This window comes from Halictus rubicundus, chromosome 1 (assembly GCF_050948215.1).
Source record: "Halictus rubicundus isolate RS-2024b chromosome 1, iyHalRubi1_principal, whole genome shotgun sequence".
NCBI classification, from domain to species: domain Eukaryota; kingdom Metazoa; phylum Arthropoda; class Insecta; order Hymenoptera; family Halictidae; genus Halictus; species Halictus rubicundus.
Window position 1 is genome coordinate 19943265 of NC_135149.1, and position 25893 is coordinate 19969157.

The following is a 25893-nucleotide window of genomic DNA, read 5'->3' on the forward strand; positions in this document are numbered from 1 at the left end:
ACGATTAGCGCCGTTTGAATTAAACACACAAATATCTCCGTAAGGATTGACACGTTCCCTGTAACGTATTCGGTACACGCTGAGACTCACACCGATCAAAAAAAAAAAAAAAAAAAAAAATTAGTGGCACTGAATATCAATTTGTTCGTTCTGAATGTATACTGTAAGGTGCAACATACCAAGTAACCGATAAGAATAATTAACGGTCGTTTATAGGAATAAAATAGACCAGTGTCCGACGTGGCTAAGTGAGGGTTGAGAACTGTTGCATTTGAAAAACAATAACCAAGTTTTCATCGGTTTAAAAGATCTGTGCAGTCTCGTAGATCCTCCAGTTGAGTGTGAAAAAATTCCCGAAGCCCCCAGGAATGTCGAACACCGATTAAGAAATGTGTACAGATTAAAATTGCGCGCGAAAGCGAAGGTGCTGAAAGTGTGGAATAACATGACGAGGGTTTTTTTTTTTCTAGCGATTGAATTTCAAGTAAGTAATGAGTAGGGCTGTTTGACTTGGCAGTCCGCATCGATCGGGTCTGAGGATTAAGCGTCGTTTAGAGCACCGCTTCCGGATTCCCGATTCGTTCACTCTAATCGTAAACCGTGGCCATTCAGGTTCCCGCGAAACTTCGGTCTATTTATACCGGCGTAAAATTCGCGCACCAGCAAGGAAATATTCGTGGTTCCGGATCGAATCATCGATCCACTTTATCAGTCGCCTCCTAACCGCGATATTTCCCACGACCAATCATCTGGGAACTTTCGCTGCCGTCGAAACTCGTCTAGCTATCTGTTTCCCTCTCTCGCGAGCGTGTTTCCCTGACTCTTACTCTCTCTCTCTCACTCTCTCTTTCTCGTTCTCCCTGGCGCAACGTGCACACGTTTACAGGACACACGTACACACAGGGATACTGGTTCTTTTTTCCATTTTTATCCGCTCCCTATCTGGCGCCGTGACTCCACTCCAATTGGGAACACAAAACGCGGCCGATACGCGGGCGACCAGTATCGGAAAGCGACCGGCCACGGAGAACTAAATCGTGTACGAGTACACACATCGTGCAAATGCACACCCTTCCCAACCCCTAATGCCAATGACCTGCTCGCTTATAGGCACAAAGTCCTAGCTATATCTGACCGTCTGTATGTTACCTATTCTTAGCACGAGGAACTCTCCATATGCATAGTGCATGTGCATGTACGTACGGAGAGAGGGAGAGCGAGAGAGAGAGCGCGCGAGACGTGCACACGTACCCTTACATGCGCTGACTCGGTGCGGATCTTACATGAGACGCGTACACAGGGAACCAATAACCAACGTATTTCGTTCGACGAGTATCGCCGCCACAGACCAGGCTATTTATTTTCGCAGAGCAATTAGGGGGAACATCCAACAATAATTTAGAAGCAGCACCGCGATTGTTAGTCCACCGTTGGAAACGGTTCAAACGTTTTTCTTTTTTTTTTTTGAAACCTCCAACATGAAGTCGAAGAAATTCTGTGCTAATTGGCGGTGCAGGAAATGCTGCCACCCATCATCGTTCAGAAACTATCGATTCACACTATAACTATAGATGTAACAACCAGGCGGCAAAACTCCACGAATCAAAGTGATATGTTTAATGGAAGAAAAATTGAAAAGTTCGTTTGTAGTTCTTAACCAAGTTTTGTTCGCTGGATATGCTATCACGAAAATTCATTTCTGATTCTAGACGAACAAATAATTTCGTGTGTTTCTAGAAACTGAATTCTTAAATGAACACATTTGTTCTTGTTTGAATATGAGATTCATATCTTAAGGAACGTGTTTCTCCACACTGTAAGTAGCGCAGGAAGGATCCTTTATCCTTTTTGATCAAAGTGTCTTCACGCAAGGAAAAGACACCAAAATCAGCAATTGTAAGATACTGTTCAATCATTATACATTTTCTTAGACATCAATGGAAATATTTAGAAACGTCCCCACCTGTTTTATTCCCTTCAGCAACATTATTCACATTTAATTCTAAACCTGCCAAGCGTTAACAGTATTTGGTAAATATTCCTTTATAAAAATGGCAACCCTAGGTTTATTGAGATTGTCCGTAATTTTCAATATAATAAATTCTTAGACCAAGAAGTTTATTCTACCATTTTCCATAAATGAATTTTTATAGTTTCAATAATTTAAAAATAAAAGACCGGTCGTTTCGACCGCGGTGGGTTTAGTGTTAATAATTAACTGAAGACACAAGTGCTCTGACCGAGACATTTTTCACGCCATAAAAGTTTTTGCATTAAATTCAATTGTGAAATCATCTTAAGTGTGAATCAATACTTGCATAAAATTTCTGACCCCAATCCAAGCCTACAAATTAATTTCCTTCGATTTCACCCTCGATTGTGTCGATCCTGAATCTGGTCCAAACCGCTCCGAAACACCGGCGCTGACCGTTTATTTACACCGATCCCCAACGAATCTCCCTAATCTCCATCTCCACTCGCGAAGTCTCTAACTCCCCGCCTAAAGTCTCTAGTGAATCTACAACACGGCGAAATGGAACGTGAAATAATCAGCCGGCCGAGTCTGCCATTAGCCGTTGTTACGAGCCCGTTTCGCGGTTCATGAAAGACACCGGCGTGAGTTAAGGAAGCAGCAGGAAGAGGCCCGTCAGGGCCATTTGATAAGCAACCGTGTTCATTATTGCACATTAGCCCAGTTATCGTCACGCCTTCCCCAGCTTGGCTCACTCGGCTGCGTCCTCTCTGTCCGCGTTCCTCCATTATCGTCTCGCTGTATCAAGCTACGTACTCGCGTCTCTATCGGCAGAGCCTCCGTACTGAGATAGAAAACTCCAATTACAGTTTAAACTCCCGTATCTTCCATCCGGACACCTAATATAAATGTCCGACTTTTTCTTTCACTGCGAAGAGCCGAGAAAGCCAATTCTGAGATCCATACTGGTAGCAAAGCCAAGAATCGAAACCATACGTGATAATATCGAAATGTCTTGCAAGTTATGCGGGAGATACAATTTCCTAATGTACAGTGATTTCTCTATATACGTCGCCAAGGCTTCGATGATAAACGTCGCGGAAATATCCCCAATACCGCGGGGTATACCCCGTGAAGCTCTGGAGGTCTCGGACGCCGAGGAGTGTAAACATAACACGGCTCGGGGTATGTCTCCTGGACGATACCTGTCGCCGGTAAGACCCGTGTTGTTGACATATATCGAGAATTCACTGTGGAACAATTCTAAAAATCCTAATTTTCTAAGACGAATGATCTGGTGGGGAAATTATATAGAACGCGGCAGAAGCTATTTCGACTAACGTAAACTCATTTCGAGTAAAACTACCCCCTTTATTTTTCACGTGTCGAAACAGCAATTCAGAACGTTCCAATATTAAAAGCCGAGTGAAATCCAAATGAATTCGCTGTTCTCGTTTTCGCGAGTAACATCTAGTCGCTTTCAGCACTCTGGTCGCTGTTAATTTCGCCGAGGAGAAGATTCCAGCGCGGCGTCATAGCCCGTAACGCAAAAAATACGCGTTCGGGGATGATTACAGGGTCGTATGTACAGGAAGGAGCAGTGTTCCGACTCCTCAGACACCCAATGAGGTGCACACGTTGGGCGAAGGTGGTGGTGGAACGCGGGAACGGCCGGGTTTAATGAAAACAATCCTAGTTTATAATCTACAATAAGTCTCGCGACAGGAGAGAGGCTCCGGGGCGAATTCTCGCACCTCGATCTAGCCGGAGCAACCTCGTAGGAGCTTCAGGAGAAATTGGCGGCTGTGCCGAAGGGGTGTAGAGGGTGGAAGGGTGCGGAGGGTGGACTTCCTCGTGGTGGAAGGGTTGAGAAACGAGGGGCGCGAGAAAGAGAAGAAGTCGGCCCCGGATACGAGGAGAGGACGACTGTCACGCGAAATGAGGTGCACGCCGGCGAGACGCGGCCTGACTGAGGGTAGCAGAGACGACCCCCTTCTCGCCGGCTATTAGCAGTTTAGCTTCTACAAAAGCCTTCTAATTGTACACGAAATTTGCTCAGTCTACCGTTGACGCTGCTTCCACGATACTCTTCTCTCTCTCTCTCTCTCTCTCCTTCTCCTAGCGATGGGAGAAAGAGTGTACCTGTCTCCCTTCGCTCGCGCATGAGAAGGGGTGGAAGATGGCAATACCCGACGGAATGGAGTCGGTTCATTCCTCAGACGTACGTTAATTTGCCACGCGAACGCATTACGGGCCTCCTTCAGCTCGTGGGATGAGAAAAGTCCCAGTTGTTTCCGGCGACCTGCTATAAATACTTGTATTAGGTTTGCGCTGGGGAGACATTATGGTCCTTGTTAACAGGATGTTGAGGATGATGTCAGGTGCTTGGCTGATCAGGGAGTCCTTAGTCAAGGTATTGGATAATATTTAGAATTCATTGTTTGTGCAACGATTCCGTGGACTGGAAACATACAGGATGAACTAGTGGAGATAGGTACGGAAATGTCGCGATAGAGATAGTGTAAAAGCCCACAAAATTTGAAATCAATCGTTTGGTCAACGTTAGGTTCTCGCAGGACCTTATCCAGCTCCTGGACCTGGATTTCCAAGATTATTCGCAGACCATGGGATCTGATTATTTTATAAAAGCGCAGAACTAGATTTCACTCTGCTTCATTAAAATCGATATGATCTCCGAATGGAGTAGTTTCCTTGATATTATTAGAATCCACTTAATATCTCTTAGATTAAATTCTGTCAATATCTGTTTGACTAAGAAGCTCCGATCCTCTGCATCCTCAGAGTTTGATTCCTGGAACGTAGGAACCTGTATCGAGGGGATTCGATTAATTCGCACATGTTCGTCGTCTTTGTACTTTCGTCGAAATTGGACAGAGATTGGTCCAGGTTGATCGTTTCATGGAGCGGCGGCAGAAACGGTCGAGATTTAACAGTTTTTCGCGATCCCGCGGCGGTCATTACCATTAGCACCGGATCGAGAATCCGTGGAGAATAGTGGGTGAAAGAAAAGGCGGACTCCGGGATTCAGATTTTTCATTAAGGAGACGTCGACTCAGCTATCCGGTCGCCCTCACGGATATAGGGGGTGTCGGGCAGAGAGCAGGAAGGGGACGGAATGGCAGAGGACGGCTGCAGGCTCGCGGTATAATATGGTGGATTAATACGCGCAAAATCTGCCACCTAAAAGTTATTAATGACTGCCACGCCGGTAGCCCGTCGCGCGACGCGTCAAAGATTTTATAAAGGAGGGGTGTTTCACCCTCTTTTCTTCGTCGCCACCCACCACCGTGACGCGTCCATTCCTCAAGGGCGCTGAAAGAAAAGATCCCGGAAAGCCAAAGTTGTCAGCTAGTTTGCTATGCGGGGGCTTAAGACTCTTTTTTAACCGTTCTCCTCCTTTTTGTACCTTCCCGGCGGCCCGTGCAGCCTGTGCCCCGCAAAGTTCTGGCTGTACCGCCCCCCCCCCCAAATGAACAAAATTGGAAATAAAATAAAAAATTTCGATGCTCGGATCACTGTTTTAAAAAATTCGGATGTCTTTTGTAACCATTAATTTTGACACGGAGCGGTGTTTATAGATTAAAAGAGACATTACTAGTGAACAACCCCGTTTCCTGTTTACGTGATTAACAAAATTCAAAATAGGAGGTAGAATCGAGTGTGCTCAGATTGCTATTTTAAAAGATTCTGGTGTTTCTATTAATGTTATATCAATTTTATTTTCGTGCTATAGCAGCAAGCTTCGAGCAACGTTTCTTGGTTAAAAGGGAAATGTGACAATGAACATTACTATTTCCACAGTTCCCTGTTTCGTGTATGCGATTCGAATGTATGCGGTTAACACCGCACGGTTAACATACGGTTAATAATTAACCTTGCCCATAATACGGGAAACTTATTAGAAGCGGTTCTGATGTCGTGAATCTTTGACGAGGAAAGGTCACAGGCCTGCGCCTTGTCGTGTCCTTAATGCAGACTGTTCCCGAAATATTTAGCCCAATCGTATCAATTATACAAAACCCTGCAACAGTCTCAGCTTTGCGGATTTTTCCACTGTCTACTGGGTGGCACATTGTTTTCTACATAAATTTTACTTTTTACCTAAACGATGGACTCTACGGTTGAACGGGATCCTTTTAAAAACCAGAGATCCGTGTTCGCTTCGACTCCTGATTTATTGTTTTCGAATAATCACCTTACACTGGTGAAATTTTCAGCAAGAAATTTTGCAAAACGAAATCAAGAGATACCACTGTCAGATGATCCCTGTTCCCAGGATTCGCCTTTCTCCGCAAAATACAATTGTTTCCTTCTGCAGACTTTTTTGTACGTTCACGAACAATGAAGAAATTGCTGCTGGGTCAGAGTTCGCAATCTGCAGATTGCAAGAACGAATCGAGTGTGTCGCAAGACGATGGGACTGCGATCACGTGAAAAAAAAAGACCGGCTCGTAACAGAAACGAGCTGGACGACGAGGAGCCGTGGCGAAGTAGGATTTGCAAGGGGTTGCCAAAGGGGTCGAAACAGGGGGTGCAGATTTGAACAAGAGCTCGGTTGCTATGCAAATTGGAAAGATAATAATCGATTGTCGGAGGATGGTTGCGTTGATGGGCTCGCGGATGAGCACAGCACACCTCCCCACCTGGAAAACACGCTGATCTCCCTTCGGCCACCCATCCACCACCCCCGCCTCTAACCCCCTTCACGTTTTCGCTACCCCTTCCGAAACCCGGTATCGCCCATCCCGATCTCCCTCAAGGGAAATTATATAGTCTGCCCTCGACGTGCCCCCGGTACCATAGACCGTCAAATACCTTACCTGTCCCGTCTGCATTCATTCCGTTTCGTGTCTCACCCCCTACATATCGGCACTCGGAGAACCTGACCGGACGCCACGAATTTTTCGGACACCTTCACACACGCGCGCGCGCACATACCCGCGCCCATATGCAGTGTTCGCAACTTTCGAAACCCTCGGCGATTTTTCATCCGGATATCGGAAACATTAACGTCGAACGGTGAAACAGCTCTCGCAGACCCGGGGATGAGATCGGTGTTCTTAACACCGGCGAGGAAATTTATTCTCCGCCGGGAAAAGGAGCGGTGGTGACTAATGGTGTTTGTATATTTTTTAAATTCATCGCCGTAATGAATGCCCCCGTAATCGAATCGGAAGAATCGGGAGGAGAGAGCTCGCTAATTGAAGAGACCTCCCGAAACATCAATCATCGCGAGATATCGCGGACGGGGAAATAATGTTCCCTCTGCTTTAAGAATCTTTAGCAACGAGTAGCTTGCCTTTATCTTGCTGGTGGACCCTTGTCCTTTCACCTGTGAACCAGCTTCTTCAATTGAACAACCAGTTCTGAGAGTAGAAAATTTATTTCATTATTTTGTTATTCTGAACAAATCGATCCACATTAATCACCATCGATCTCGATTTCTCCCTTCTGACAGTAAAATGTTCCCAGCAATACAATCTGTGTTGCACGAGCAAATAAGTACAGTGGTAGGACAGAAAATTGCGTTAAAAGTGCAATTTAAGATATTCGATATGAAAAGTGTTAAAGTATGTTTGGACCCATAACGATTGAGTTTTCTTCATCGGTTCAGAAAATGTAACGAGTTCTCGGAGGGCCTAGCTGGCCAGTGTACAGCGTGCGCGCAGAAATATACTTCGCTTTTGATTGGATCCATCGCGAAGCAACTTTATTCGCGGTCACACGCGGCCTGTACTTTATAAATCCATTTGGATCGGGCGCGCGTAACGGGAGCAACACGGTCCCGCGTTAAGTAGTTAATTCTCGAGGTCCGGATAGGCCTGGAATCGTACAGAAAATTCTTAACGAAACATCTCGGGGCATAAATTAAGCCCGAGGGCCGGGAGGGCCGCGTTGGAGCGGGTAAGTGCGAATCGAAAGAGGGAAGAGGCGGAGGGAGGACGCTTGAAAAAGTGGACGCCAAACGAGCGACGAAGGTCAGGGAAAAGAGAACACGCGTTTCGCGGAACAAACGAAAGCGAAATGGGGGACACGCGAAAAAGAGGGACAAAGGGGAGACCTGGAAAGAGAGAGAGGGAGAGAGGGAGAGAGAGAAGTGGTGAGTGTTGGCGAAAAAGGGGGAGGGTGAGGAAGAATGAGAGTTTCGTGTTTGCGCATATTCCTCGCAATATTCTCTGTTTATCTCTATTGCCCCTTGTTTATCCAGTGTCCGTCCGTCCGTCCTTCTATTTTCGTTTTTCCTTTTTCCTCCGACCGGGTCTTTGCGTGGCCAGGCTGTCGCCGTTTCTCCTCGCTCTTTCCCCCTCTTTTCTCTCTTTCTCTCTCTCTCTCTCTCTCTCTCTCTTGCTCTCTGTCTTTCGCGGCCAGGTACGAGCGTCCACCTATCTGTCTGTCTCTTTCTTTCCTCCATTCGCGCCGCTACCTTCTATATATTCCGAGCGGTGTTTACGTTCGAGATAAAGCGGGGAACAAACAGCGGGCGTCGGGTCTCTCATGGTCACCGTACAGTCCGTCATGGCAGCGTCTAATGTGCCCCATGAATCGGAAAAACGACCGTGCAGGAATCGACTTGCTCCCATACTTTTATTTGTATCACCTTGTACATCCTCGGGCAACCGATCTTTGTTACCCTCTTCTGATCACGATGCAATGATTCGCAACCGAATTTCAGTACCTTTGTACTGTCCATTGTGCGTGCTACTTTGTCGTCTTCTTTCATTATTATTTTCTTCAACAATTATTGTACACCATTCTTTTTAAACCACTTGATACTAATCAAATTTTTATTATGCAGTGTTTACTCTATATATTCCTAGCCGATCATAGTCAGAACTATCCCCACTGCCGCGGGCTATACCCCGTGAGGGGACATGAACCGAGGCCTTTAGAATTTCGCTGTCCTTTTCTGCGTTCGGCGTGGATCAAAGAATAATATCTACTGGCCGATATATGCCCCTGGCTAGACTCGTGTTTTGGACATACATCGAGTAAACACTGTACTCCCCCTACTCTTTCAAATCAAACTCTTGATTGTGAATCGTGATCATCTGCTCCTTTTATGATTCGCTTCAACAACTATTATTATATACCACCCCCTTTCTCGACAAACCAGCCCTTAGAATTCACAAGCAGATTGTAAAAGATGATCTCGAATTTTCTGGCAATGAAAGAAAATATTCTGGTTCATTATAACCCGTTCCGAGATAGATCGCCCTCTTTTTCATTGTAATAAGTCTTCAACTACTCTTGGAAATTAACCCCTTGGTTATGGAATACGGTGTAAGATATTCTAGCAATCGAAGAAACATGAATTAATTCCAGCTCTGACCACGTGGTTTATATAACTAGAATGCCTCCTCTTTCTGGAAAACAGACCGTATTTGTTCTACAAATAAATTGATTTCGAATGTTCAAACAACGAAATCACTTGCATCTCCTGCAATTATTCATCCAAGATGCTATCAACCTTGTTCAGCGTAAGTAATTTCAACCCGTGGTAATTAACCTTTTATAATAATGACGGTCATGATATCTGAATCTGGTGATACTAGATCCTCAAATGTTTCAATGAACAAATTCGAAAAACCATATCTTCACACTGTCATTTTCACACACACACACACACACTCGACATACATATCTAGGATGAACAGAACGTTAAGAAACGGGATTAGCCATTACAAGCGACATTTCAGTATCAAGTGTAGCTAACCATTATAGCTGTGCATGTAACAAGGTATTATCGCCGCGAGCCTTCTTTGTACCGAACAGTGTCACCCACATACGAGCGTGCACTGCCGCCGACGCTTCGATCGGCAGAAATAATACAGCATCGGTGGATCGGAGACAAATAATTTCTCCATTATTCCGGGGCGCAGAAGGCAGCCTTCAATTACAGAAATATCGAGCGGTTTCTTCGGTCTACGGTGCCTGCCGAGTAAGGTGGAAGCCCCGGACATACAGCGAGCGTGTGTCCACAGCGTGCAGCTTTTACCCCTCCGCTTGTTCTAGATTCACCCCTTCGGCGACTTGGCCTCTCGCGGATCTCGTCGACGCAACGCGACGGGACGCGACGCGACGCGGCGTGTGTGTAACGGTTTGCAAAATGCGCGGAACGGCTTCGATCGATGCACGCGTCGTCGCCCGGCGCGGAGACCGCGCGAACCGTTAACGATCCTCCGGGCGTATTTTCGATTCGTTTCCGATGATTTACAGACGTTCCGACTCTCTCGCGGACCCCGCATTGCCTCGTGGGTGTAATGGAAAAACAGAAGAACCAGGTGTGGGGGTGCGGAGAGCAGTGTATACGATACTGGAACAAATATTTTGTACGTCGGAGCGACGGCGGCCCTGATCCCCGACGCATTTTCCACCTGGCCGTCACGTGATCCGCCTTGTTATTCTCTGTACGTTCTCCGGGATCCATCGACTGGGGGCGCAGAGAAAAAGACAAAGAGGAAGACAGAGAGGTCTTCGGCGAAAGAAAGAAGAGAAAGAGAGAGAAACGGAAAAGTGAAAAGAGGTAGAGAGAGCTGGCACACAACGGAGCACACGTTACAACGATTGTTTCGCTCCGCCCGCGGGGGAGAGACGGACCTGATACGGATCGAATCGATCCGCACGATCGGACTATCGATCTCGTAAACAACTAACGGTGTGCTCCTTCTCTCTCTATCGCAGCTCTAGTGCCCGCGAAGAAAAGCCGCCAATGAAGCCCCGCAGCATGTTGATCCAATGCATTTACAATAACGACGTTGTTTATCTGTCCAACGACAAACGACTGCTTGTTCTACAACCCACCCCCGGCTCTGGCTGCCTCGTTTCCTAACCCCTTCTCCAACCCCCTCGCGTCCCCATCGCCGCTTCCTCCTTCGCCGTATCAACGTCGACCTCCTCCACTTCACCCCATTCATCTCCGTCTCTATCGCCACTCTACGTCCGCTCTGTGTCTATGCGATTGTCCCTGTACCGGGTGCTCCAAAAACCATGGCATTCCGAGCTAAACATGGTGCTCTGTATAGAAAAATTAAAATTAAAACCGTGTGATCCGCAGCAATTTAGGGAAATGAGGTACAGGAGGATTTTAGGTGTCAAGGGTGGTTTTTCAGGTTTCACTGTGTGATCGATTCTGGAGTCACTATGTGATCAACACATTCTTCAATCTCTTCCAGGTTCATTTCTCATTGTTTCGAGCTATTCAGAATTCTTTTTATACTTCAATATTTTTTAAATCTTTGTTTATGCAGGGTGTTTCAGGACGGACGGTACAAGCATGATTCTATTGGCAAAAATAAGTAAAAAAGACGTATAACATTTTGGTCAATTATCGGTTCTTTTCTTAGAAAAAAAAAAAACGAATTAGGGCGTTAGGCTAGCTTCGCGTATCCTGTAGCGTTTACGAGAAGTAAAATTGTCATGATATCCCTCGCCAGCTGATTCCTGTTCAGCAGCACGCGCAAGCGCCGAATTTAAGGATTTAAATATGCAACCTTCCCAACAGAACTAGGCTACCAAGTCTTATTTCTTGGCAGTTTCGTGAGAAAGAAATGACACAGTTACTTCGATGCTTCATTGTTAATAGACTGCGGATTTTATGCATTTATGACAAAAATGGGTAGCTGTAATTTGAAAGAGCAAAAAGATTCGAAGGATTGAAGGGTATCATTATTTTCGAACTGCTCGAATTGTAAAACGAGGAAAAACATTTTAAGTGGTTCCTATTTCTTGCAACGGATGCAGACAATTTTTATTTTGCATAAAGATCCGCTGACTAATTATTGCTTACAAACGGGCAAAATTATACTTTGACCTGAAACGAAGTAACGACGTTCACATTTAGAAGAGTCTGTCCAAAGTCTTCACTCCTAGTCCGTCTCGTTAAGATAGCAGAGGGGACGAAGTACACGAGTTTCGACTTCGGCGAAGTCGGAGGATGCACCGGGGTGCATCGTGTCTCAGTGTCCGAGCCGAAAAGTGTACAACGAAGCATGACGTCCAGGAGGTGGGTCGTTCGGGAAAGTCTCGGCGGAAATGAGGGAAAGGCGGCTGCGTGTCGGTGGCTGGTCTGGCGCAATAGGGTCGCAGGGGATCAGGGCAATGCAGAAGGTTACTAAGAGCTAGGCAGAGGCAGGCAGGCAGGCAGGCAGGCAGGCAGGCGAACACATCCAAGTTTCAGCAAACACACACGGACAGCCGGGGTCCATAGACATTCCACACCGGCAGCCGGCTCTCTCATACTCTGGGGCAAGTATCGTCTGGCTAATGTAAAAAACATGGGTGCACACAACGTGTTGTGTGTTGCTTACATTGCGACTCTCCTTATTCCCGTAGGGTTAAAGCAACGGCGTGGGTGGACCGGGGGGGGGGAGGAGGGGAGGAGAAGGTGGGAGGAAGGTGGAACGGCTGGAGCAGGTAGGGAGGGGGTCTCGTAGGCTGAATGATGGCATGGGGTTAGCATTGTTTTGTGCGACGACCACTCAGACTCCTCGTCAAAAGGGCTGCTAATGTCGGTGCACGTCGGCTGACGTCAATAACGCATGAGGCCAAATTGAAAAATTATCACACCAAAGCGAGGACCGTTGAAAATCGTTGTTTAGAGAGAGGGTGGCGCGGTTCTGAGGATCCGAAAGGCGATGCACAAGCCGACAGACCTGGCAGACAGCCGAAACTCCCGCAAACCGTTCGAGTATTTTGAGCTCCACGGGATCGATCCCCGTTCGATTGCTGTATCCGATTGTACACGGGGGGGGGGGGGCATGGATGCAGAATGCAAGCGTTGCTCTATATTCATCTCAAATATCTTTAGACTCGGACGTTCGCCCCTGTCCCGTCGATATCTGTTTGTAAATTCACGTGTCTCAGCCGCCGCCGCCGCGCCGTGCGCTGCACTATGCTATTCGCACACGTCCCTGTGTATATGTGTGCATTGTATCGGTTAGTATTGTCCGCGTCGGAGCACCGGTATGTACCTTAATGCCTGCATTATTAATTCCCGGTGTCGCTCGCCTCATTCGAACTCCGTGTAATGCAACGGTGCAACGATTTCGCGTACCGGTTCCTCGCCACTTGTCTTCAATCTTTGTCCAACTTCGAACACTCGCCCGGGATCGATCGCCGGCAGCAGTCATTCTTCGTGCGAACGTTGCCGGATCCGGTTGAAACTTTTCTTCGACGTACTGGGTGCTCCATTATTTCCTTACTGCTCTAATCTGCGCCACGGGCCGTGCAATTTTATTAAATCCTTGTCGCGCGACGATCTAGTCTCGTGACCACCGTGATTTCTTCGAAGAGAAACAAGACTATTTTTCCGTCGACGAGATCTCGCGATGACAGTCACAGTTCTCCCATAGACCTCGGGATGCAGGAATCGATTTTTTAACATTGAAATGGTAAGGAGGAGATTTTCTCCCACGGTGTGAAAAAATGTACCAAGCAGGTTGAAATGTCCATCACTCAATTTCGTGAAGGAAAAATGCTTCCCCTGTAGAAATAAGTGTTCTATTTTTGTAGAAGATTCTAATAATTTTCAGCGGACCCAATTTTCTGAGGTGTGTAAAAATCATTCAGCTTCGCAGATTTGGAGCGTTGAGAATAAAAAAACAAAATAGGGAATTAGTAATCGTCCAAACAATAGGCGATCGTGTGCGAGTGCACGATGCGTCGAGAGGAAAGCTACTTTACGAGGGTGGCAGGCCTGATCGTCGGTTCTCCGGCGGGTTTCTTGCCGGCGAATAATTAGAGCCGATAAGTCACAGCGCAACACCCTGTACCTTTGGGGATGAGGCACGCCAGCGAGACGAGGGGGTTGGATTCGGGGGTGTGGGGCGGTTCCGAGCGAAGTTGAAAGTTAGAATCGCGACGGCGGGGTGCAGGGGTTAGAAAGGGGGTGAACGGGGGTTGTGGGGGTGGTCGGAGAAATCGCGTGCCGATGCCCCATTACACGGACAGACTTAGCTTCACCCATAGTCGCGGTTCGTACTTTCGACTTACCGGTTTCGCAAGGGTGAAAACCGGCCTGCACTCCTTTCCCCCTTGCCACCTTTTGCATCGCGCCATCCTTCGTTTCGTCCGATACGCTATTGCCACCAGCCGGGGCTGTTACTATTTAGGGTAATTTGCTTTTCCGATAACCGTTACGTAACTTCGGCTCCGACGGACCCGCCGATCGATCGACGCGCTTCGTTTGATAATCGTTTTGATAAGAGACTCGCTTTCGCACTCGGAGAAAGTCCTTGCCAACCCTTAGACTGTCTTCCTCGGACCGTGAAGACCACGATCGATTCGAAGACGATAGACTTCGAACCGAACCACTTGCTCTCTCGATTCTCTAAATATTATTTTAGTGTACCGCTGTGTTTGCTGGAGTTCCAGATATTTTACTGTAATTTTATAATTGGCCAAAGACAATAGGAACCCCCCTGGATAATTAACGTCTCTTGAAAAGGACGACTGGAACGTTCGAATCTTGAGATATCGGATACACCGTATGCATCTTGTTTATCCTGTTTGAAGAAATGACTTAAAAACAGTTCAACCATATTCCTATCATTAATTGATGACGTCATCCTCATACACGATAACTTCTCGTGAATTATCCATGCTTAACAAGGTGTCAAATGGTAATACCTTGTCCCACTTTTTACTCCCACTTTTTTGCATCGAGCAAGATAGTTTGCTCGATATTCAACATAGTGTCTTTTGTTAATAATTCATTGCAACATTTTAATCAAAACAAATCGCCGTGGAATTAAATAGGCAGTGGCGGGATGAATAATCGATACAGAACGTAATCTGGAGCAATTTCAATGTCAACATTGTATAATATCATGATAATTCCAAGGCACAAAAAAACCTGTTTTCGTGACATCACTAGTTGCAACTACGTAAACAGCGATATCAAAGACTGAATAAGGAGGCGATCAATTAATTAATACAACGGCCGATAGAATAATCACGGTCTGACAGGTATTATTGAATACCAGTAGCAAATTCCTGATCCGCAATAATATTGACCTGACCAGTTTCCGTCTAAATATAATCAACAGTAAATTTTATTTAAGGAAAAGAAACCTGTTGATCGCCTATTAGAATCGTTCCGTCCTGTCGATTGTTTCCGGAACTCTGCGCCGTCGAATTTCATTTCCAATGCTAATGCGGAAACATACCGGTTGCGTCCAGAATTAATCGATACATCGATACACTAAGCCACCGACTTCCGGAAAATGTTTTCAATTTATTCAAACGGTTCTTTTCATTATGACGGAACTAGACTGATCGGAATGAAAACTAGCTGCATCGTGAAACGACGCTCTCGGAGCTCTGCAATTAAATAATGTATTAATGCTACAGTTCCTGCATTTTTAGAATAAGATTATTGACGGAGAATTACATTTACACTCGTCTCTTTATAATTTACATTTGCGCCCTTAAATGTACAAGCAACCGTGTAACGATGATGAGACTTTTGGGGAAAGGGGTGAACATTTTAATGGCACGGGTTTTCTTGAGGGTGTCAAGAAACAGAAAAGATATTTTGTTAAGCGATCGTACTCTCGGTAGTTTAGAGTTTACCGGGATATCGAGCGTAAACTGCCCGTAGGGAGCTTGTTAGTTCAATTCGCCTGAACACCCTCTCCGCTGTGGGAGAAAACTGCCACCCCTGGCTGACCACCCCCGACACCGTTTATGTTGCTGTAAAAGGGACGTTTATGACAATATGCTTGCTACTGTGAATTGCCTCTGCTTAACTGCGCGAACCGATTCTTTCCCTGCTAATTTATTAGTAACCCTCCAACCACGGCCTATCATTTCCGCAATGTAACCCCCGCGTCTACTAATCCTACAATTAACAAACACGTGTGAACACTTCCCAGAAACTTTTGACTTTTACATACCACCTATAAAATTATCAATGCACGTCCCTCTGACAATTGATTCAACGTACAGTGAATTCTCGATGTATGTCAACAACACGGGTCTTGCCAGAGTCGATTATTGTCCAGTAGACATACCCGACCTGTTTATGCCCGTGTTATGTTTGTCCGAGTCCTCTCGAGTTTCGCGCCCCCTCACGGGGTGTATCCCGCGGTAGTAGGGATAATTCCGCGACGATTATCATACAGGCCTTGGCGACATATATAGAGAAATCACGGTAAATCATTCGGTCAAATAAAAATTGCCTTTAAAACATCCCCTTGCATTCCACGAACCCTAACCAAACGCGCTCTTAAATACTTGGTCCTCCGAAAATCGAGAATATTTTAAATCAAGGCAGAAATAGAGAAAACAAATAGATTGAAGTGTGATTAATAAAATATTTAAACAATTCTGAGACCGATTTTAAAAACCGGGTTACACAGCCAAGAGGTTAAATTAGTTAAATTTGCATCAAAGGTGGATTGAAGCGAGCAAAAGACCAAGCTGCAGATAAAAGAGAACAAATCAGTGTCCACGAACGGAGGGTGGAACGGTCAGAGTATTGTCAAGGTATTGTCCAGTCCGCTTCCAAAATAATCGTCAGGCGGAGCTAATGGTGTATGAAGCCCGATATCAAAATAACTCATCCGTGTCCGGCACGTAGTCACCGTGTCCAGCCTTTCTCTTCGCCAGTGACAGGAGGCCTCCGAAAAGTTAAAAAATAACGGCGTGAAAAAACTCCTTTCTCCCGTCTATTGTCCGGCCGGCTGCGATAGAGGCGGGGTTGGTGTGCGTTCGTAGAAAAATCTTGGACGTTGCCGATAATCCTGGCGGACGGTTCTTTGTCCAGAGCGAAAGCGATAAACGCGAAGGGGTGAAACGTTTCGAGCGAATCGCCGTGCTCTTGTAAAACGATCCACTTTTTGGCGACGCTTTCGTATCCTGTAAGTGTCCCATGAACGATCCAGCTTCAGAAACAATCTCGTACGTTCATTTAGGTGGCCTTGCTGCTGGAAAAAATTAATAGCGACTGACAGAAAAAGAAAAAGAAGAATGCGGTGTACAATTGAATCCACAGAACTACAACACTTGCATACACAGAAAGACAACGCTTTTTATTTCGAGATAAGAAAATTCCTATTCCCCCTTCTTCTTCTTCCGAAATACGACGAAAGCCATCGCCTTGTATCGAAAGAAAACTGTAGTGAAATATCGGCGTGGGGCAGAAATGAAGAAATTGTGAGATTTGTGGATTAAATGGGGTCATAATTAACAAAGCGTTGATATCGAATTCGTTGTAATTCGGTGCGTGTTCTGAGAAATGACGGCAATGAATCAGAAGGAGAACCGGTGATCGATGCGTAAGAAGGGACGTTTATGGGTAAGGAGGATCAGCGTAATCGAGGCTCGGCCGCGTTAAATTTACCATAACTATTAACAGTGGGGACGGGCAGCATAGGGTACCGTCGTCTGACCGGTACGCATTATTGGTGTGAGCGTTTTGGCAAGGGGCTCCGGAAGTACCTTGACTTTGATCAACTTGCCTCGGAGTCCTTCTCCCGGGTGCTCGACAGTTCTTACGTCGCTGGTTTAGGGTATTGTTTGCCCCGCGGAGAGAGCGCCGATGAGAAATGGAAGGCATAGATCCTTGCCCGCCGCATCTCAAGTAGGCACGTCTCATGCTACCGAGCAGTGACCATTTGTTAAAGTCCACTTCTCGCCGCCACCTGTCTCCCATCGGTTAGGAAAACAGCTCATAACAGCATCCACGGCTCCGTTGATCGCCTCTTGCTAGTTTCTTGCTCCCAACGGGGGCGCGGACACGGTCTTGCGGATAAAATGTCGATGTCGTTAGCACTCGTACTCTTCCACCCGTATACCGCTCGCTATATTTGAACCTCGACGACATACTGTCATGTTTAATACCCGTTTCCACGGCCCTCGGACCGGCAAATATTACTAACTGCGACAAGCTTGTAACAACGCGAAACGTTGCGCCGGAGATTCATCCCGCTTCTTATAAGTCAGACACGGAGGACATACGAACAGCAAATTTGAATTGTACATACACTACCGATCGCCGGTACCTACATTAATTGACGTGCTTAATTTCATCGTAAAGAAGACTACTTCCTCCTTACTGTGACTCATAGTCCTTGACTCTCATGTGTTCGATGTAGCTACACGTAACAGCTCAGGATATTACTTCAAGCACTAAATTGATAAACCTTGGTTTATCTGAACTGTTCCCAGGTCGAATCAATTAACCACCTTTCGAGTTCTTTGATAGTTTACTGCATTCACAAGCTCAACATTTTATATTTAGGATGAACTTCATTAAAAATTGAGTTAATAACACTGACCGATAAAAATTGAGGTTAATATTTGATATTATATTTATTTTCCGCAGTTAATCAAACATTTAACAGACAGGGAAACTTATGGTATCCTGAGATAGAAAATGGGCGAATTGTCTCCCTAACCTATAGGAGTTAATAAAAGGAGAAAAGTTATTGATAAAGAAATTAAGAATTTACTGTGGTTCTTTCACAGTATGAGCTCGTTCACTTTTGTGTGAAGGTTTAAGAAGCTCAGTGTACCATCAGCTTTTTGTCAGTTGATTTGTGTGGCTTTTTTGCGCGATATAGAATACAGACATGTAATTTGTTTGGTCGTCGAACACAGGAATGTTTCATCCGTCAACGATTCCGGGTGAAAATTAATACAACCACGAGGTACAGGCGTGTACGGTGCATACAAAAAAAAAAGCGGCAGATATTTAGCTGTGGCGATGTCGCTTGTTAATTTTCCCCCGCGAACAATTCGATTCCGTCCCCCAGCTCGCGAAAGTATCGCATGAAACGGTATCGGAATATCGTTTATGCGTCTCTCCAAAATCACGCACTTCGTATTGCGCTTGTTGAGCCTGGTTGCATTCCTATCGGGCCATGCAACGTAACACGAATTCAACCCGGCATTCACGATATAATCACAAATTAATTACTAGGGCTTTATTGAAGTTCGTGATGGTTTTCGAAAATTTTTGAAAATTACCAAAGATCGATGCGAAATTGGAATTGCGGGATCCCGGAAGCCGGGAGTGTGGGCGAACGGCCCCGCGGTCGAGGCCAAGCAACGCGATATGTATTTAATATACAGGCGGGAGAATTTATTACGAATCGTACAAACAATCGTCGTCGCGTTATTACCCCCGGCGAATTGAAATCGATATGATACTAACGTCCAAGATTAAAACTAGCCAGCGGAAGATTTACAAATATTTTTCGTATCGATCTGCATTATTACAGCTGACAAATTTTAATTAATTTTCTCGTGGTTTCATTCGTGTTCCTTCGCACTGCAACCCCTTGCGTTACAGTGATACGAATTTCTTCGACACCGCCAGTTTTCATTGAATCCTTCGCGTCATTTCCTGTGTGCCAATATTATCTTGCTCTAGATCCCTTGGGCCATGGTGTGATTCCATAGGAAAATGATTTTAGTGCGCAGAGTGGGCAAACGAGAAAAATAAATTTATAATTATATATAATTTATTAAATATATAATTATATTATAATTAGTAATTATAGAATCAATGTTAAGGGATGATACTTTGCTTCATTTTTCTAATCATGAAAGATTGATGTCCATCGAAATCCTTTTTCATATGTTGTCTGTACATCATCGTAAATAATCATCCCCTAATCGTACAAAGATCGTTCAATCAGGCCAAGCCTTACAGGTGACAATTTGTGATTAATTTTTAAGTGCTTCTCTCGTAGATTTTATTATGTTAATGGTAATAGGAATTGTTTAATCAGGTCGGGCATCGCCCGGACAGAACGTAACAGCGGCAACTGTCTTCGGTATATTGATATGCAGCATATATCTCGGGTTTATAGGGTTATTAAGGACTTCATCCGTGTCTCATGGCAGGATTACTACGTTATTATCCTTTGGTAAGTGGCAGGTTGGTCGGTCGGCTGGTTAGTTCGCCCCTTGTAAGGAAGACCAAACATCGCCTCCTCCTTTGCTCTGGTCCCTCGAGCCACCGACGAAACTAGTAAGACATTCAGCCACCGAACCCCCTAACCGGCGAATCGTCTCGTGGAATGGGACCCAGTTGCGAATTTGACCCTCGTAATTAATTTATAACCGGCGTTCTTGTTGCGAAAGCGGTCGGGTAAGCACAACGGCTGACCTCGTGCGGAACAATCCGACTCGAGTTTCGGCCAATTACTATCCCGCTCGAAAACAAACTTATTCGCGCCCGATATCTCTCTCCTCGTTCCTCCCACGCTGCTCGCCAAGTTGCTGCCTCGGATTCTGACGAAACTTAAACGCGACACAACTCAAAAATACATTCCGCCACGCATTTCTCACACTTTAAATATTCATCTCGTTAGCGGACGAGTATTATTTATAGCCTGCTGATCTGTACGCGACATTAAAATTCCAAGAAACTGGAATGAAATTGTTACTCATTCCAATAGACTTGAAAATGGCAATACAATGAATTCTCGATATATGTCAACAACACGGGACTTGCCAGCGTCCGAGGCCCCTCGAGCGTCGGGGTCACTCGCGGGGTATACCCCGCGGAAGTGGGGATAATTCCGCGACGTTTATCATCGAGTCCTTGGCGACATATATAGAGAAATTACTGTATTATGAAATTCTAATATTTTCGCTGCTATTCCTACTAAATTTGGCGCTAAAAAGAAAGAATAAAACGACGGTGTCTAATGATTTACATTAAGGGGGCGGTGGAAGATCCTCAAAATTACTATTTTCGAAGTAATTCTCATCCACAGAATGTGCTCACTGGCCAGCAGAATCACGTGTCCAATATTTCCCCTATTTCATCAGCGAGTTTCATAATAATTTGACGGGGTGCTCATTGGTTTGTTAAATTTTCTGCCGGGAGTGGTTCGAGGTCATCGGTCGAGGCAATTCCCCGTGCGATGACACGAGATTGCATCGTTCGAGTATCGCGCGGGATCTCGATACCGGCTAGCACGCAGAATAAGTGTAGTCGGGCCGATGCAGTTGCAGGTATTACGTGCACGAAAGTCTTTCGGTATCCGCGCACCGTCCGTTTCCGCGAGATTCCTCTAATGCCTCCGCGTTCCAGTGTCTGAGGGCTCGGTACACACGTACCAACCCCGAGCACTTATTACAGACCTAACACAAATTCGACATAGGCTAAAGGTAGAATGGCGGAAGAGGGGGAGGGGGCGGGAGAGTAGTTAGAAGCTGGTCGAAGGCAGAGGGAGGGCAAGGACGGAGGAATCCATAGATCGCGGGGCTAACAATCAGCCGTAAATTATGGTCTCAATATCCATTGTGTACCCTCCTTGCTCTCGAACGAGCCTAACCCCAGAGTCTAAGGCCAAGACTACTCACCCCCTTTCGCAAGGCACAACGCTGGGAGCACGGCGCGAGAGGAGGGTCGGTCCGCTCTCTCACGGCCCAACTGAACCAAGAGATATGTATATTAATGGGGCAATCTTACATAGTTTTGTTTACCTTGCCATTCTCTTAGTACGTATACAATTACTATCCCTAGCCCCCACGGTATGCTTAGCGCAAGGGCTGACTGCCTCGTGCTTGCTCTCTTCATCTCTCTCTCTCTCTCTCCCTCTCTCTCCCTCTCCGTGACTATACTTCCTTCCCCTTCAACTATCAACTACCTACGTCCTAATTAATCGGCGCCACCTAGTCGCTATCCCATATTTCATATCACCGTGCTATTGCGGAACTCCGGGAAAAAGTAAACGATCGGCCACAGCTTATTTGAACGCTATCGCCAGCAACTGGTCCTACGACTTCGACCAGCTCGAACCCATTAACCATGATCGACGCTGGACTCTCTGCCATTGTAGGACACGAGATCGAAACTGTCGGTTCCATTTGGAAATTATTATGTATTTTATTCGGTTCAGGAATTGTGGAAGATAGAGTGTCCATTAAAACAAGATCGCTCTATCGTGTCCATTCGGTAAGCGATTGTGCGAGGTAAAGGAGATATGTTGTAATAGGAATTGTAACCCTGAGGGGAACAATAAATGAATACTACTATCGTGTCCATTCCAATCCGAAGTGAGGAAATCACTGGACAAGTTTGTACTTAAAACAGACTTGCTGAAATTTAATTTGGAAGCTTGTATAAAGTACAGAAAAAGTTAAATAGCTTTTACATCGGTTTATTCCGAAGAAACCATGAATTGAACCTGTAATGGTATCCTGGGGTCTCCCACTAGTAAAATTTTCTGTGGACGAATTTTCATGTCAACCTTGTCGGATAGTTGTGAATATGGAATTTCTTTCTTGTAATCTGAAACTATGTGCCTAACTCTGTCTTAATAAATTTCACAAAAATCCTAGTGCAACGCTTCACAGTTTAAAGAAGAAACAGGCTGCCATTTAAGGGTTGCAGTGATTACTTTCTTTGCCCAATTGCTGTAGGAATTTATTTTCGCCTGAAACAAGCCCTTACGTTTTTACGATTGAAATAAAAATAGAAAAAAAATATGTTCGGGTGCTTAGCGGGGATTACATAAATTGTTTAAAGCAGTTTATCGTCCAGCTGATTATCGGGGAACGACGAAAGGCCGCTTGGAGAGGGCGGGCCGATGATTTGCCACAAAGGTGCGTGTAAAAACATGTACAGAGCAATATTGACGGAAGGAGGGTGGCTCCAGATAAAAGCGGGAAGCTCGGTTCTTGAAGGGTTTAAGCGCGCGGCTCGATGGAAATCCATTCTCCGGGCGCGGGCTTTCAGCAAAGAAAATATTGTCCGCGATGCGAGCGATAGCGGAACTTTTTCACCTTGCTGGTGCTGCTGCTACCTCTGTACGGTGGTGCCTATGGTGGTTCCTATGGTGGTGTTGCCTCGCCCTTCCCTTTAATTCCACGCGTGGCGACCGGCTTTGTAGCGGAATGTACATTTTCTCTCGTTGAACAACCTCATTTGTGTAATCCCCGAAGCTTCGACAACAAACTGTCTGCGCCGCTGAGAATTGCGTGTGGGGGTGCGTACGGGGAGGGGGGAGTGCGAGAGCGCGACATTAACGTACTTTGTAGTTGAACTCTCTTTCTCTGTGGCAGCTGGCAACGTGAATATCCCAGCCACCCCGGGTTCCTCGGATCTCTCCTCCAACCCTTTTCTGCTCTACTCACTTTTAACCCCGGCGCGCAGTCTCATCGTTCCGGATGAAATTGCGATTGTAATAGCAATTATCTTATTTCTACTATTGCTTCTTTGTACTTCGATTCGCGACACACGGCGGCGATGCGAATCGGTGAGGAACGAACAAGAGAACGAGGAGCAGAGCGCAATAGTCCAGCCAGGGAGAGAGGGAGTTGGAGAGGAGAGAGAGAGAGAGAGAGAGAGAGAGAGAGAGAGAGAGAGAGAGAGAGAGAGAGAGAGAGACGGGAGGGATCGCGAATGGAATTAAACGTTGGCGGGATGGCTCGGAAAGCCGTGACGCAATTTAAGTCGTGTGGCCGTTTACTCGAGCGGAATGACGAGTCTTTTAGCTGGATATTGCCGACGCGGGTTACAGCCGCCTCGGCATTGTTGCATTTTTCATTTGCCAATTATTAGCCGGGACTTTCAGCCCTGGATGACTTGGATGAAAATTGGCTGCGCGGAAAATGTACCGCCGCCGGTACCCGCAGAAACAATAAACTTTCGTCCAATTTGCCCGCAGAATTGAAGCGGGGCGTTAAGCACAAAGTAGACACAACGTCGTTTAAAATCGCGCGTGGCCGCGCTTGGCCCCATAGCGCGGCTTTTTACAAAACCAGAAACTCCGCGAATCACGTCGGATCGCCCTTGGTCCATGCAACGAACAAATTCTCTAGAACGTACCACGTTCCTCGATTGCAAGTTCGGAGTTTCTGCTGGAGACGTGACGATGCGTCGGACACCCTTCCGTGATCAAAGGGTCACTCGATTTTTAACTCCTCGTACATTAATTTTTACTTCAGATACTCTTGGTTTACAACCTGGGTACTGCTTTATCGTTTACAATAGAGGAGAGGTGAACGAAAATTTATATTAACTGTGTTCCTGTGTTCTCACCGAGACATACAATTTTACCTCGTGGAAATCGGCTAGGGGTAAACATTTTAGCAAAACTGTGTTAAACGACGCTATACCAAACCATACAATAACCCATTGGAGTCCACAGTAAATTCTCGTAAATTTACGTTATATTCGCTTTACGTTAAATTACGTTATATTTAGAATAAAATGTAATGTCTAGTCACACTGTACACTGGAGCTCGAAGGGTGAAAAATTCTTGAAGTAAAGTCACCTCGACCTTCCAAAAAGTTAAAGGGATGATATACCTTAAGTAAATGAAAAATCGCGTGAATTGAAATGGAACCAAATATGTGAATGCGTCTGAAAAATAGCAGAGATCGCAGCGTTTGCGTTGAAATCAGAACGGAGCGTTGGCAAACCACGAGAATGGGGCTTGCGTGGGAAGACGGGAAGAGTGTCGACGGAATCGAAGGAACGTCAGCGAGGCTCGCGTTTCAGACAGAAATTCGCCCGAAGTAATCAATATTATAGCCCGCGAAGATATATGCGGGAGGATGTGGGCAAACAGTGTACACACGTGCATTGTTACGCGGCAACAGGGGGTTGGAGAAGGTTCATGGTGTAAGAAGGGTGTAACACGGCGGGCGAAGGGGTAGGTGGTGTAGCGGATAGGAGGTTGAAGGGCCAGAGGGAGGAGGTGGATAGGGAATGAGGGGGGTGCCGAAGGATGGAGGTTTGAGGTAGAGGCACGGGGTTGAAGGGGGGCCGCGAGGTTCATACAGCGAGGGCTCCAGCCCGCGGGGGTGAACTGGGGGGAAGGAAAGGGGTGGACAGCCGGACAAACAAAACCCTTGCTGCTTCATTTCTGCCCGTCTGGCCAGACACCGACCCTTTATACGCGCGCGCTTCCGTCCTACGCCCGGCTCGTTCATTCCCTTTCCTCCTCGACCAGTCCCCGGAACCCCTCAATGCTCCGTCGAGTTGTACTTTCAGTACGTTACTTTTCGAGTTCGTTAATTAACGGCACCGTCGCCTCATTGGCGGGTTTCTATGTCCCTCTCGCTCGCCGACGTCCGAACACCAAGAGACGTTCGGTCGAAGGATACGTCCGAATGGCTTTCCACTGACCACCCCCGAAATATCGCGGACACATTGTCCCGCCGCGATTCAAGTTAGGCGGATTTAATTAAGAAAATGCGACGCAGAATATGCGAAACCATTTTTCCGAGCACACTCGATCGTCGCGAGTATCTGTCGAACCTGTGGACTCGCCACACTTGTTTCACACTGTGCATGATTTTGTAACAATTCTTATTTGCACGGGCTAGAACAATGCACCTTCTGCGTATCTGCTTCATACAGTAGTATGGAAAACCTCTTATCATACTTTTTTTTAAACTAGCTCCCCATTGAGATTTTGAAGTTTACGAATAGATCCCAGCTCTCTATAGTGATTTTGAAGATTCCAAATAGGTCCCAGCTCCCTATAGAGATTTTGAAGTTTCCAGGTAGCCCCTAGCTTCCTGTAGATATTTTGAAGTTTCTAAATAGGTCCCAGCTCCCTATAGAGATTTTGAAGTTTACAAATAGATCCCAGCTCGCTATAGTGATTTTGAAGATTCCAGATAGGTCCCAGCTCCCTATAGAGATTTTGAAGTTTACGAACAGATCCCAGCTCTCTATAGTGATTTTGAAGATTCCAAATAGGTCCCAGCTCCCTATAGAGATTTTGAAGTTTCCAGGTAGCCCCTAGCTTCCTGTAGAGATTTTGAAGTTTCCAAATAGATCCTAGCTCCCTATAAAGATTTTGAAGTTTCCAAATAGATCCTAGCTCCCTACAGAGGTTTTGATATTTCCAAATAGATCCTAGCTCCCCGTCGAAAGGTTTCCCATTCTGAAGTGTCCAACACATGAACTTATGAATTGATG

At 45.9% G+C, this 25893-nt stretch overlaps 1 protein-coding gene across 19 annotated transcripts in view; it reads left to right on the forward strand.

Annotated features, from left to right (window-relative positions):
• Nucleotides 1-25893, forward strand: part of Foxp (forkhead box transcription factor P) — a 302571-nt gene that overhangs the window by 69635 nt on the left and 207043 nt on the right. The window lies entirely within an intron of this gene.